The following is a 15,129-nucleotide window of genomic DNA, read 5'->3' on the forward strand; positions in this document are numbered from 1 at the left end:
ACTCTGATATTAGAGGAAGGAAAAATAAGAAAGATATCAGCTTATGTTGTCATGTTCAAACACATCTCCCGCCCCTCTAACCAGCAGAGGGAAGAAATTGGCACAGTGTTGCTGCATGCAACACTGGAGGTTAATGTTGCCAGTGTGACAGCCTGCCGTTTCCTACACTCCACCAGCCCTGGTTTTATCACAACAAATCTTGTTGACAAATCTCCCACAGCCTGGGGGTGGCGGGGGGGGGGAGGTGAGAGGACCGGGGGGAGGGGGGAGGACCGGGGGGGGGGAGGGCGAGACGGTGAACTGTAACGGCGGGAAAAGGTTATGGCACGAACAGGTCACGGAAGCGCCCCGAGCGCCTTGAACCCGCAGACGTTGGAAGCGTGGCTTAACCGGCGCCGCGCTCTCCGTCCTCCTGAACATTCACCGTTTCCATCTCAGCGGGGGAACGTGGCAGCACCAAATCTCAAGCCCCATATCATCGGCGCATGTTCCATCGCCTCGGCCGAGTGATTGCTTCTAAGCCCACCACACCCTGCTTTTCCCCTCCTGCTTACAGACACCCGTCCTCCTAAATCCCGCCAGACTGGGCTGCACTGGGAGGTTTTCACAAGCACCCGAAGCTCTGCGAGGTCAATTAAGATTTAATCCGTGAGCTATCAAACACAGTACTAGGAGCGCCTGTGGAAATGAGCTCTGGGAGGCTCAGAGGGGAGTCCGTAATAAGACGACGGCACAGTGAGCAAATGTTTATAAAATGAACAGAAACCCATTCGGCGTCTTTCTGGAACAGTGGCATTCTAAAAGGCTGGGCTTTGATCAGACGCGACAGTAACCGTTAATTATTGCTTCTCCCACTCTCATCTCCTCATTATCCCAATGGTGCCAATTAGTCATATGAAGGGTATACACCTGCCGTTTGGCTCCCAATGTGGACACTTACCGTATAAAACACTATTGATTGGAGTCCGGCAGGATTTGAACTTGGTGTACAGAAAGTACATTGCTGATGGTTCATTCCTTCACCCTCCGCTGAACCAAGGGAAATAAGAGAAAATGTGATTCGTTTGTTGATGGTGTACAGTCGTGGTGGGGGCGTTTTGTTCTCGTCGTTCCTGCAACAGAGCAAGCCCAGTTCCACAGAGAGAGAGAGTTGATATTGTACATGTATTTCCTGTTCCAGCACCAAGTCTATCTCAGATAACAGAGATCCATATTGTTTACTCATCAGACTTGTGGTAATGGTGAGAGGTGGAATCTCTGATGAGGATGTGGAGGTCTAGTCTCTGTGCTGAGGAGCAGCTTAGAGAGAAAGCGAGAGATCAATTGTGTGTGTGTGTGTGTGTGGCAGCCACTGCTGCAGGCAAGCAGACAAAGAGCCCCTCTTAAGGGTGTGTGTATATGAGAGGTTGCTGTGTAGACGCATGTCCTTGTTGCGCAGTATATACTCTCTACATACACACTGCTAATACCACTGAACCCTCCAGACATGGGAGAGGGTTTTGGTTGGATCCTGGCCGCACTAAGATTCCTGAACCTTGGGGCAGTGTGATGAAAGGCCGCGGATCCAGGTTGAACAGACAGCTCAGGAGTTCCCAGGTCCCTCTCCGTCTCTGAAAGCCTGATGTACCGTACCTGTTGTCCTGAAGATGAGACTAACATTCACACATCACATTCAACTCACCAAACCCGCCTTTCCGGTTCTTTCCGGGAAACCCGGAGGATTTTCCGTGGGGGGGAAACGGAGTGGAAAAAGAACTGTGGGGGTGCAACAAGCACAGCCCCCCCCCCCTCCCCACCCCCCAACCCCTCCCTCCCCTCCCCCCCTCCCCCCCCCCCCGTTAATCCTTCTCCCTGCTCCCGTCGCAGGCTGCTACTCAGCCCAACAGCTACGGCGGCGGCGGCGGCTGCAAATCACCCAGCCTGTCATTTAGGCCCTGTACGCTCCCCATTATCCTAACGTCCCAGGGCTCACCATCCCATCCCAGGGGCCAAGCGGGTCCCCCGCCGCGCACACGTCTAATAAGGCAAAGTGGCGAATCCAGAGGTTCCCATCAGCCTATAGATGGAACCTGTTTACTGGGAGCCCCATTAAGAAGATTGGGGGTGTGTGTGTGTGGGGCTGACGTGCGTCAAAGGACCTGGGACAGATGTAAGGTAGGAATAATTCATTGGCAGTTAATGGGATTTCAGTGAGGCTTGTGTTGCTGGCTGTTTACCGCGCCCACCGCACGTGAATTATTAAACAGCCTTGGGTTTCTATTAATGCTCCTTTACAATGGAGCAGGCAAACAAAGAGTTAGCCTTCTCGGGCAGACAAGAACCTTGGGAGGGAAGTGGAGTGGAGAGGACAGGAGAGGAAGGAGAGAAAGAGGAGAGGAGGGGAAAGGAGAGGAGATAGCAGCGGGCCAGAGGAGAGGGAATATTTCCCCGGTTGCAGGGAGCCTTAATTCAATATCCCACTGTTTGCTCCTAGATTAGACAAGGTCATTTGCATTTGCGGTCTTATTATTTTTCCGGCTGTTCCTATGCCCACCAAGGTGGGGAACGGAGGCATGGAGTGGGGAGAAGCAGAGGAAGGAATGAATGAATGAAGGGATAATAAACCTAAATAAGGAGTTTGTGTGTGCTGGTGCCTGTTGAGCATGATGTGTGGTGGGTGTGTGTGTGTGGGTGTGGGTGTGGCTGTGGATGGGTGTATGCATGTGAATGTGAGCATGTGTGTTCAGGGCAGGGCCATTAAAAGCTAAGGTGCTCCTGGCACGCTGTCAAGTATACTGCCTCTCAGCGTGATTGGCTGGGTGTGTGAAATCGATGGGCCTTGGCCCGCGGGCCAGCCACTTAAATCCGTACGGACAGAGCGTTACCGAGATGCGACAAGAGAAAGCGAGCTCCCCTCTCCCCCTCCCTCTCCTCTCCCCCCCCTCACAGGCTCCCTGCCGTTCAAGGCCTCATCGATAAGGACGTCCGAAGGCGTGGACTTTTGTTTCCTCGAGCAGCGCATGGAGAACAGCCTGGCTGCCCCCCCCCCCCCCCCCCCCCCAGATGAGACTAACAGGTCATTAGTCCAGTGGTGTGATGGCACGGCCAACAGGCTGCCTCCACACAGAACAGCATCTGGAAACCCTCCCCCCCCCCCTCCCCCGAACCCTCTCCTCCAGCCCCCACCTCCGAACGGCACAGGGACCAGCGGTCTGGCCACGGTCAGTGCCAAAGCAGATGGTGCAGCTCGTGGGCATGAGCGGTGGTGCGGGTGATGGTGGCTTGGGCCGATGGGCACTGGCTGCTTCTGGGCTCTCTGGTCATATTTATTTACTGAGGGCTGATAACAAAGTGGGCCGGTGGTTTGGCTCGCGGACATAGAGAGTGCAGTGAGGGGCCTCGAGTCTAGGCCAGGGGTTTGGTCATGGTGCAGGGAGGTTTGGTGGTTTGACTGGTTAGTTTGAAAGTGTTTTATGTGTGTCTACAGACAAGCAAGAGCTTTGTCTCTTGCTGGTAACTGATCACACATACCTTACTAACACACTTTCAGATCAAACCCAAACACCAATTAACACACACAGGACATGATCCTGACCGAGTCATAAATACACCAAACTCAGTCATCAAAGACACACACACACACTCTCATCACTTGAATTGGGATGAATAGGACACGGGATAATTAGCTGGTGTTTCCTCTTCATTAATCAGTCAGGTCTGGTCTGCACATGCTCAGTGTCTGCACAACGCTCATCAACTAAGATTGGGACCAAATTGAGCTGCTCAATATGCAATTATTACATGATGAGAGGGGAAACAAATCCCAAATGCCATGCTACACAATAGGAGTCCCCATAGAGATATGGAAACGTGTATGTGTGTGTGCGTGTGAGTGTGTGTTTGTCTGTGAATCCTACACAGACAAAGCCCAGGTCTGAGACAGGATAATCAGACCTGCAGATGGCTGTGCCCTCATCAGGAAGCTGTTACATATTCATTGCCCTCCGTGTAGCAACAGGCCAGGCGTGGAGAGGACAAACAGGATCGCACGCACGTCCCCCCCCCCCCCCCCAACCCCCCGTCCCCCCCCTGCCCCGGAGTTGTGCCTCCTTGACAAACCGACTGCTCCCCTCTTGTGCTTGGTGGGAATCCACTGCGGCGGGGGCAACACGGCGGGGGGGGGGGGGGGCCCCCCCAGCTCCAACTAGCCGGCGCTAACGCTAATTAGCGCTCTGGTTCCAGGAGTTGTATGGCTATCATCATTACATGCTCTTCAGTGCTCCCGAGGGCTAGCATTAGGGTGAAGAGACGCAGGGCTTTCGTCCAGCACTTGCCTCATCGCGGGGCTTTTGTTGGTTGTTAGTTTTTATGGTGAGCCTAGGTATAAATATAGGCCTGTGTGTCTGTGGGGTTGGTGGAGTGTGTATGTGTGGATGGGGGGGAGGGGTAGGTTGTTGGTAGGTTACAGAGCCATCAGCTCTGAGGCCTGGAGCATGGAGAAACAGAGTGGGCTGGGGAGGGAATCCAGGGCTGAGGAGAGAAGGTTCTGGAGACATGGAGGCTCTACAGATGCTTCTGTCAGCTTCAGTCATCACCCAGGAACAGGCTCATTAAAAGACTGTCCATCAAAGCCCACGCTCGTGCAAAAAAAAGAAGCCAGCCCTAGAGGATGAGGGGAGGGAAAAGGGGGGGGGGGAGCGTGGATAGGGAGGGTGTTAGAGTTTTAAACGGCACAACCTCCGTTGCTTAGGGATTAATCCGTTGATAGATTGGACCCTGAAAGTGTGAGCCAGTCACTGTTTTGTTCCCATAAACTCTACAATTATCAAGCTGGTCGACCACAAGGGAACCTTGTCTGTGTTTGTGTATGCTACTGATAGCTGCGTGTGTGTACGTGTATCTGCATATGTGTCTGTGTGTGTGTACCTGATGTAGGTGCGACGCGGGGCTGTGCGTGTTGCGGTGTGTACGCTTTGCGTGCGTGTGCAGGCGGCACGTGTGTTTGTGCGCGGGTCGACATGCTTGCGCTTGCGTGTGTGCCACACGTATGTGTGCATGCCTGCGCGTGTGTGAGTGTGTGTGAGGCTCAGTAATGAAGGGGTACTACTGCTGGTCTCCTGAGAGAGTCTCAGCCCTCCTCCAGGACGTGTGTCCATGTGGACAGGACCCCACACAGTCAGGAGGGAGAGCGTTTCAGCTCAACATTACGGGTCAGAGTTCCCCTCCTGGTTTCTGTCTGCTGTTTTCTCACGTCTCTCGTTACACAAGGCCCTAATTTAGGTTCTTCTTGTGTGTGTGTGTGTGTATGTATCGGTAAAAGGCCACTGTGGACCATCCAGAGTATTTAGCTGTAGAAGGGCATCCTTTGACCCCCCAGCACTCGAAAACATCAGTGATTTATTCATCTGTCTCACCGTATGGTCCTTTAAGGGCCAGTGGCAGAGACCATTAGCTGGTGTGTGGGTCGGTGCTAAGCGAATATGAGCATGTGAATGCAATGTGATGGGTCTGCATTCTTTTCCAGTCAGGTGAGTTTGTCTGCGTGTGTATGTGTGTTTGTGTCTGTGTGCGCGTGTGTCTGTGCGTGTATCAGTGTGTTTGTGCGTGTGTGTGTCTGTTTGCGTGTGTGTGTGCTGTGTGCCTCAGTCGGGCTCCTCCTTTAAGACCTGCACTGCTCTCTGGGAGATAACAGCTCCATTTAGGCTGGCCTGCCGCTCACGGCTGATAGCCTCTAATAGCAGCTCCATTGGCAGTTAACCACAGAGCACATCCAGCCAGCCCAGAGCAGGGGCCAGAACAGAGGCTAGCCCGGACAGGGGTCATCCAGAGAACAGCTGGCCACACTTAGACCTCAAATACAACACAACAAACGATGAACACCGGCCAATTTGAGCCAGGCACAACCTGGAGTGTTGACATTGAACGCTGGTTAAACGGCGCGTGTTTGTTCCTCTCCCGGCTAACCCCCCCCCCCCCCCCCTCTTCACCTCACCTCTCTGACCTCCATCTCCCTGGGAAGACACTGTACCACTCCTCCTCTCTTCGCACCAATCATCACATAGAACCAATCTGACCGAGGCAGGGATGGGGAATTCATCCTCCGTAGAGACACACAGAAGCCACATGTGCACAGCCCGTGCACAGCCGCCATCCTGAGCGTATCCATCTCATTCCGCGTCAGTCAGAACTCTTCACTTCTCCCTCTGAAGCTTAGGGAGAGAGAGAGAGGCATTGGTTCCGTCGGGACGAGCCGGCCCGCTCTCTCAGCCTGTCAGGGTGGACGTGATAGATGTGCACACAGGCAAATGTATCCTTCAACACATTCACATACACCGCCGTGATCTGATTAAGGCCCCGGGTGACCTCCTGAATGGACACGGGGTCAGAGTTCAGGGGTCGCTCCCCTGTTGTTGGCCAGTGTGGGAGAGAGGGTAAGCATACACCAGGGCAAGTCCCTGGTTACCCAGAGGCTGCATCCAAGGGGAGGGGGAGAGGGGGGGGGGGGGGTCGAGGGTTCGAAGGTGACGGCTTCACACCCAAGCTGATGTGTGTGAGAACCACCTGATCAGAGCTGACCCAACCAACCAAACACACACACACACACACTCTGGGTCCTGCTGTCATCTGTGGCATGGTAACCAGGGCAATGGGCTGTTCTATTTTCTTTCAATCTTCAATAGCTTCCTTTCCCCTTGTCATTATCTCCATTTAGAAAGCACAGGACAAAAGAATGGGCACCGATCCAACACACGGATGTATCAAGGAAAGGAGATGAGGGAAGGAGACCGTGTCTTGGTCTTTGTTTCAGAGGGGCCTCATTAGAAGAACAGGGAAGAGGCAAAAACGGCCGGCCTCCTTAGCTTGTTAAAAAAAAGACAAATCCCCTTAGCCTGCCGACATCACACGCTCCGACAGCACTCGCTCGTTCCACCCCACGGCATGCTGGGGGAAGGGGGGGTGGGGGGTCCGGTGGGGTTGAAGGAGGAGAAGGGTCCTTTCATGTGGGGACTCAAGCCGGTGACTTGACGCCGCGGCAAAAGTTCTGATCGACCTGTTTGGCCAATGGAAGCCAATAGTGGAGAAGAGGGGGTTGGGGAGGGGGGGGGGAGGAGGAGGGGGGTCCCTGGAGACTCCATTAGCGTGGGCAGCCCTTTAAGTGCTGTCATTAGGCAGGTGTGTGTGTGGTGTGTGTGTGTGCGTATCACTGCGTCAACATGCTCATCAGCACAGAGCACCAGAGTCCACCAGCAAGGGCAGGATGGAAGGCTCATCAAAGCCAGACTGCTTCTCTTGTTCCCTCCCAGCACTGCCCAAGCAGGAACATGGAGAGCGGGATTGGATGGGAGGGAAGGAAGGAGGCCGGAGAGGGTAAAGGAGAGGAGGCGGGAGGGGAGGAAAGGAGAGGAAAAGAGAAAGGAGGGGGAAGGAGAAGACGGGGCCAGGGGAGTGGAGGAAAGAGGAGAGGAGGGGAAAGAGCGAATTTGAGGATGACAATTTCCTTTTCGGATAGGTGACGCCTGACATCAGTGGTCGTTTTTTTGGCTTCAAAAGGGTTTGGTCTGATCCCAGAGATCTAATGATAAAGGGATCAGAAAGGAGTGTCCGTCCAAATTTGGAGACCCAATGAGCAGTGCAGGAGGGGAGACAGAGGAACCCAGGATGCTCCCGATTGGTTAAACCCGGCCGGGGGGGGGAACGTCATCATTCTCTGTGGATCTAAACAAAAGTCTATGTTGTCTGTGTTGCCACGTCCTGTGTATGTCAACACATCTGAACAATGGGCTTGTTTCAGTCTCTCACCCCGCTGAGTTCTCCAGTGTTGGAAATGTGACAAAGCCAACCACACCCCTACACAAACACACACCTTAATAGACACACATGCTCGTACTCAAACCCACACACACTCGCGCACACACATCAGAAGTATAAGGCTTGTTTTCTCTTTTGGAAACCCAGAACAAAGGCTCATGCTCTACTTTTGTCGACAGGATACACTGAGGCAGGAATGGGAAGAGATAAAGCATTCTGGTTGGCACAGATGTCTGTAGGATCACACACACACACACACACACACTAGTTTATGTAAAGAGGCTACTCAGATCCCTGGAGGGCTTTAGTGCCCTCTTCTAGAACGTAGCAGAGGAAACATCAAATATTCTGTCAAATCCCCCTCCTCTTTAGTTTCCATAGCGGTGTGTGGTGTGTGTGTGTGTGTGTGTGTGTGACCCCATCAAATGACCATCACCACCACATACTGTCTGTTTCCTCACCTGTACATCACACACACACACACACACAACATGCTGTAGTTAGGCTGTCAGGGGTTGTCAAAGATGTTATTTGCAATCCAGGATGGACCCCTCTGCTCCTCCTCAATCCCTCCAGCCCCCCCCCCCCTTAACCCCCCATAGTCATCCTTCAGCTTATCTTCAGTTTACCTCCAGCCCCCCACCTTTAATCTCTCTCTAGTCCCCTTATCCTCCCTGCAAGCACCCCAGAGCCTCCTCCAGCCTCCCTTTACCCCCATTCTCCACCCAGCCCCCCTAGCCACCCCCTCAGTATCCCTCCAGCCTCCCTTCACCCCCATTCTCCACCCAGCCCCCCTAGCCACCCCCTCAGTATCCCTCCAGCCTCCCTTCACCCCCATTCTCCACCCAGCCCCCCTAGCCACCCCCTCAGTATCCCTCCAGCCTCCCTTCACCCCCATTCTCCACCCAGCCCTTCTTCCCCCCCCCCCCCCTCAGCCCCCCCAGGTCCACCAGTTAGGTGAGGGCTGAAGGTAATGGTTTTCATTTCACTTTAATGCCAGCAGGTCAAGAGTCACTGCAGGTCCCAGCTTCATTACAGCAGCACAGCAGGGACCCCTGTCTCTTGGAGGAATTCATTACACTGCCCCCAGAACCTCCCACACACACGCACACACACTCACTAATATCACACACACACACATTAGCCACATAGTATCACACACACTAGCTACTACTAGTGCACGCACGCACTGATATCATACACACCCACGAGCGACATACCGTCACACACACATGCTAGCAACATACCAGCACACACACGTGCACACACACACACACACCATGTCTACATTCACACACATGCAGGGGAGATAGAAAAGGACACATGCTAAGGCATTCGGAAGATCCGGACACACTCAAGTGCGTGTGTACAAACAGAGGTGCGCACCCGCACACACCCAAGCACACGGAGCCTTGCAGACTGATTAATGGGCGCTCACACCTAGTTACTGCGCCCAGGAGCCTCTCCTGTTCCTCCTCCTTTGTCTCCGTGTGGCGGAGAGAGGAGCCAATAGGAGGCAGCTGCTTTGTTCTACAGACACATCTTCCTCATGCAGCCTTGACAGAAAGCCACTGATTCAGAAAGCCACTGCTGAAAGTGCTTTACGAAACAGTGTTGAATAGTCAAGGTTGTGTACACCAGGCCCGTACAAACAGAGAGACGATGGTGGAATTTGTCTGCGCCCTCCACATGATCTGTGCTCGTGTTTAAGAAATACTACACGGCATACATGTATGTGTGTTGTGGTTGTGAGCGTGAGCGTGAGGCACAGTGAGTTTGATTGTGAAGAGCTGGAATCAGCCTGCGGCCTTTCGTGTCTGTGTGGGAGTGTGTCTGTGTCTGTGTGTGTGTGTGTGCGTGGGTGTCTGTGTGTGTGTGTGTGTGTGTGTCTACTTGGAGCAGGAAGACGAGGCCATGTCCTCTTCCTAGCTGTCATGGTAACGTTCTCTACTTTCCTCTAGTCCACAGCAAGCCCAGAAGACTGGCGTCACCAGAGTTTAACCTCAGGACATGGCAATACACACACACAAGTGCGCACACAAACACACACACTAAAAGCTGAAGGCTCAGTCACCCATATCCTGGCACTGTGCGTCAACTGACTGTGTAAAATGTTACCATTGTTTAGACAGACCATGCACCAGGTATATACAACCTCATATTTTCAAAAAGGCTGTTCATACAAACCATTCATGTCCCCAATAGTTCACATGACATACTTTGTTCCCTGGTATGTTCATTCAGTCAAAAAGACGAGATGGATGGATCGGTTGACTGATTCATTTAGCTTAAGGGTGCATCAGCCTGTCTGGAACATTGGGGTAAACCTTTGTGTGTTTTCTGCTACGCCACGGACAGTCAAGGACAACCAATTTGTCTGATGTGTAAATTAATTTGTGACATTAAAACATGGATGGAGATATGGAAATGAAAGTAATTAAGATGATAGATTGGATGCAGCCCACAGATTCAGGTGTCTTCCATATTCCGCTTGCATTTTTAGAACCAGGGCAATAACAACGCTGACGTGCTCAGAGATACAAGAGGGGGATTCTGGTCATAACTAACGCTCTGATTCATTTATGCTTCGTTATTTTTGATGTTGTTAATGCATGAAGATATAGTACAGGGTTCTTCACGGCCTGACGAACATGGATTCTAGTTGTTCCAGAACCCAGGGATGTTTAAGACCCTATGGCGACAAGGATTCTGGCACATGTCATGGAAGCTTGCCATTATAGTTGGTGGACATTGCAACAATATAGTGTAGATCGTTTAAGTATTGATGTACAGTATATTTGTATAAAAAAAACAGCTTGAGAAGTGAAAGAGTGGTTCCTTTTTTTAATCTTTCCTTATTTTTCTATCTTATTCTAATCACACCATTTTTTTCTGATTGACCACTCATGTTGTGCCCTCCAAGCTACGGCCACTCTTGAAAAACCAGGCAGTAACCAGGGCAATCACAGCCCTTGTAATCTCCCCTCTAAATGCATTTTCCTTTCCTCATCTCTTTTCCTCATCCTAACTCTTCCTCTCCTCTCAGCTTCCCACCAAGGGCAGCAGGCTTTTATCATTTAACAGAGAGCAACAACCCAGAGAATCGCCTGTGCGATCACCTTGCCCAAATCCAGTCCACATGGGTTCAGACAGGTAATTCTAGCTTCGTTTAAAAACAGGTTTTATCCTCTCAAGGCACGCTGTCCTTGTCTCTTTCCAGATGTTGCTTAAAAAGCAGGTTGAACTAGCTAAGAATTTGATTTGGTCCTTTTTTTGGGGGGGGGGGGGGGAATTGAAGCAACTATTGTCCAGTGGCGATTGCAGAATAGAAATCCTTTTACAACCTTATCTCTTTTTTTCCTTCTCCCGCTCTCTCTCTCTCTCTCTCTCTCCCTCAGCTACATTGTTTTTAATCATGTCAGTGCTGTATTATTGCTTTAGCTGTGTTCCTTGTGACTGAAAGAGGTCAGACAATTACTGTCCTCCATCCACACTCCATCTCTTTCTTTCTCTCTCTCTCTCTCTCTCTATTTCTCTCTGTACTTCTCTCTCACTCGTTCTTTCCCTCGGCCTCCACAGTCTTTATTTTCTTTCCCTCAAACCTCCAAAACCATTGGTTTTGTCTCTTTGTAGTTTGTGGTCTGTAGAATATTGACGTCTGTCCGGGTGCCCGCTCGCACGCTGACTGTGTTTACTCTGTCTGAGAGCACTCTTCCTGCTATGGGTTTTCCAGTAAGTAGCTTTGGCCAGAACCCTCTCCTCACTGGAGAGACACAATATGCCTCTCTGATTTTCCCATGTAGCAGAAACATTCACAGGGAGCGACTTTGTTTTTGGTTGCTGCCGAGTTGCGAGATCTCACCTAGCCAAACAGTTTCAAGGAACTGAGGTGATTCTAGAAAAAACCATTAGCATAATTTCCCAGAGGCACGGTGAGCTTAATTATCAACACGGCTCATGCAGACTGCCTCGCAGCTCATCACGTTAAGAGCCCGTCCCTGCTGTTCCCCTGCTCTGCTTCAGTCCCAGCTGACTACCTGGAACACATTCAGTCCAGGAAAACGAAAAGGACAAACTTCACCAAAGGTTCCCAAACTATATCTCCCAGGGCATACTGGTGGTGTGTGTGGAGCCAGGAGCAGTGAGGAACAGCAGATAGCCGTAAATGTTCAGTAGTTGTAAACGCAGGAGAAAGACAACGATGATTTAGTGAGTCAGCCACTTTAACTACACATCCATAATTCCTCCAGAAGCCGGGACGCTGAGTAACATCCCTATGACATAAACATACCGTGCATCCATCTACAGCAGGACATACCCATATTTACCTCATGTATTACTTTGACAACATCTAAACACCCAAATGTCATGTTCTGTCTTTATCACGACGTCTTGTTGAGAGAAGGAGCCTGTTGGTGTTTTCCCGGAGAGCCGCTCGCCTCCGGCGTCTTGGTAATTCCATGCACGGTCAGACAGTGTAATGGTGGCGTGTGGCTGCCTCTCTCCTCCATCTCTGCCTCTCCTCTCGTCTAGACCGGGGCAGGAGGAGGTCGTCCATGGCTATCACCGTCTGCCTGGTGAGGGAAATGGAAATGCGCGACGTGGTCAGCCAATGAAAAGCAATTTTCGAGGGACACTCGTATCCACCCGGCCACCCTCCTCTGCTTTCATTATAAAGGTTTATGCCAGGAAATGATAGGAAATGACTTGACTGGAACACACACGCACACACACACACTTGCAATAACACTTACTGATTCAACAACATAGACTAAGCCACACATGTCCTGTGTGCCTTTCTCATTGCAGAGATGTATATTCTTACACCAGAATCTTTTTCCTTCACACATCCAATCATTTTGCTTCCCAACGACAGCTGCAGTTGTGGTAATGATCATGGAGACACATTCATCTCTGGCCCAGACAGGATCAAGCCACCTGTCCTGTTGTGTATGCACAGCATCTGTTAATCAAAGCAGAGGGGAAAGGTAGACAACAAGAAATGAGTAGGAAGGAAAACACCCTTAGAAGACCAGTTTTGATGTATGGCCATTAGCCTGCTACTGTAATTAAACAATATTTTTTGGTATTTCCAGGGCCTACAGCATATGGTTCATTTAGCTGTGTTTCAACACTGACAAACAGCGTAGGCTACACAAACAAATGAGTGTGCGGTTTTGGCAAATCAAGATTTATTAGACATTCCCCGCATACACAAATGTTTGCTTCAAAATATTTGCACAGAGAGAGACACCGTACATACTCATTCATTGAGTGAAATCACACAACATTTGTGTTCACGAGAGAATTCACAAGTCCTGCGTACTCTTTCAAACTGCACAGTGGCAGATAGATATCACCAGATGGATATCACAAAAAGCTATAAAGCCAGGAGTTGAAGACCAAAAAACCAGTGGGTGGTGACTCAGTGAGATTGTGGGGCTGGCATCTGAACCTGGTGTGACTGACCAGCGATCCACATCATCTGGACTGGGGCTGGTCAGGGAATGTCAGAGACTGGGACAGACTGGGACAGACCGGTCCGGAGGTCAAAAGAAATGGTCCTAACCTTCCTCTGTGAAAATAATGATTTACCCAAGATATGTTTATGCTTGAACAGTGATAAACAGTAACCCTGCCTTCCATGACCCTGAGGAGTTAAAGCCTTCCTGTGGCTCCTCTTACCTTCTCTCACCTACTGTGTGACCTTAACACTGTTTAGAAAGGGGGATAATTGCTACTTCTGTACATAGTCCGAGCCCTGGCACAGACCCAGCAGTCTGCCATAGCCAGGTGGCTAGGTCTAAGCGTTGGGTGACAGTAATGATGGAATGGGATGGCGTGGTTAACAGATGGAGCTAGAGGGAACAGGACAGGCTGATTACACCCGACCACGGGTCCGACCAGAGATTAGACCGGCCCCACACAGAGAGCCGTCAATCTCTAACTCAATCACACGGGTAACTTTCTTCAGCACTAACTCTAACTGAGTTATGGCAGTCAGCGTTTGGAGGTAATAAAGTTTGATCCGAAGCAGGAGTCTTGGCGTTTGTAATGAATGGGCCTCCAGGCTCCCAGGGAGGGCTGTAATCATGGCCTTCCATGGTCAAGGGGAGGGCCAAGTCTCCACAGCCAGGGCTGCAGCCCTCCACTCCCCTGCCACATAAACCTCCAGTTATAAGATTACTGTAGTCCATTGGCGTACTGCAAACCACATAAGGTCATCTGCTCTAATGCTCTGATCTCATCAAGGTGATTTGCGAAGCAGCAAGCCTTGCACAATATCAGGTTAAAACAGCGCGATCGACATGGACACTATTGGCGGATCGGAGATAATGATTCATACATAGACCCGTCTGTGGTCTGTCCTCAATCTTATTGGGTTAGCCTCTGCCAGGGCGGTGCGGCGTGTGCAAATGTGTGTGTGTGATGTGTGTGTGTGATGTGTGTGTTTCTATAGGGCCGCGGTGGTGCCTGGCAGCTAGTTAATGCACTGTCACGCATGGAGGCTATCTCATCACACACCTCGCACTAGGGACAGGCCATGGGCCAACAGGTTCACCTGCAAACCTTTAGAAAAAGCGTATTGAATCTTCTCTCTCCCCCCGGCTGCTGTGTCTCCCAGTATCATCCCATCTGGGGCTCGCCGCTTTATCCAGAAAGGTGAGCAGAGGAGGGATGATAGAAAAGAGAAAGTCTGACTCTGTGACAGTCACACTGAGCTTTGCCAGCCACTTCTCCCCCTTCAGCCCTGCCCTCCTCTTTACCTCTGCTTCGGAATCCCTCCTCTACTGTGAGGCAAAATACTCTTTCTCCCTATGTCTCTATTTCTCGCTCTCTTTCAGCCCCACTGATTCCTGTTAGTTTTCGACGCCTGGCTATAAACGCTGTAATGATCCAACACAGGGGCCCAGCGGGCCTCTTGTAAAAAAAAATGAAGCCTCACCCACGGACCTCGAGAACCTTCTCGACACCACGCCATTTGTCAACACATGGCCGGTTCAGACTGAGTGGACTTTGAAATCAGCCCGGGTGCATCAACACAAACGTTCGTTCACAGGCAATTAACCCAACCGTCCAAATCCACAAACAGTTTTCCAGGCTTCAAGGGCGGAAGCTGTCAGTTCTAAAGCCACGGAGCTACAACGAATGTGATCGTCTCATCGCAGAAGAGGGAAACTCATAGAATATGCTCAAACGGCATATGTTGCTGAATATAGGGGGCATACTGCATGTCTGCTTGTGATTTCACATGGTTAGCTTCATGTTAACTGGGCTGTTGTGATTATTTCTCTCGACGGCAGGGAAGAAGCAACAACTGGAACGGGGTTACGGAGACGT

This window comes from Hypomesus transpacificus, chromosome 5 (assembly GCF_021917145.1).
Source record: "Hypomesus transpacificus isolate Combined female chromosome 5, fHypTra1, whole genome shotgun sequence".
In the NCBI taxonomy this organism is placed as follows: domain Eukaryota; kingdom Metazoa; phylum Chordata; class Actinopteri; order Osmeriformes; family Osmeridae; genus Hypomesus; species Hypomesus transpacificus.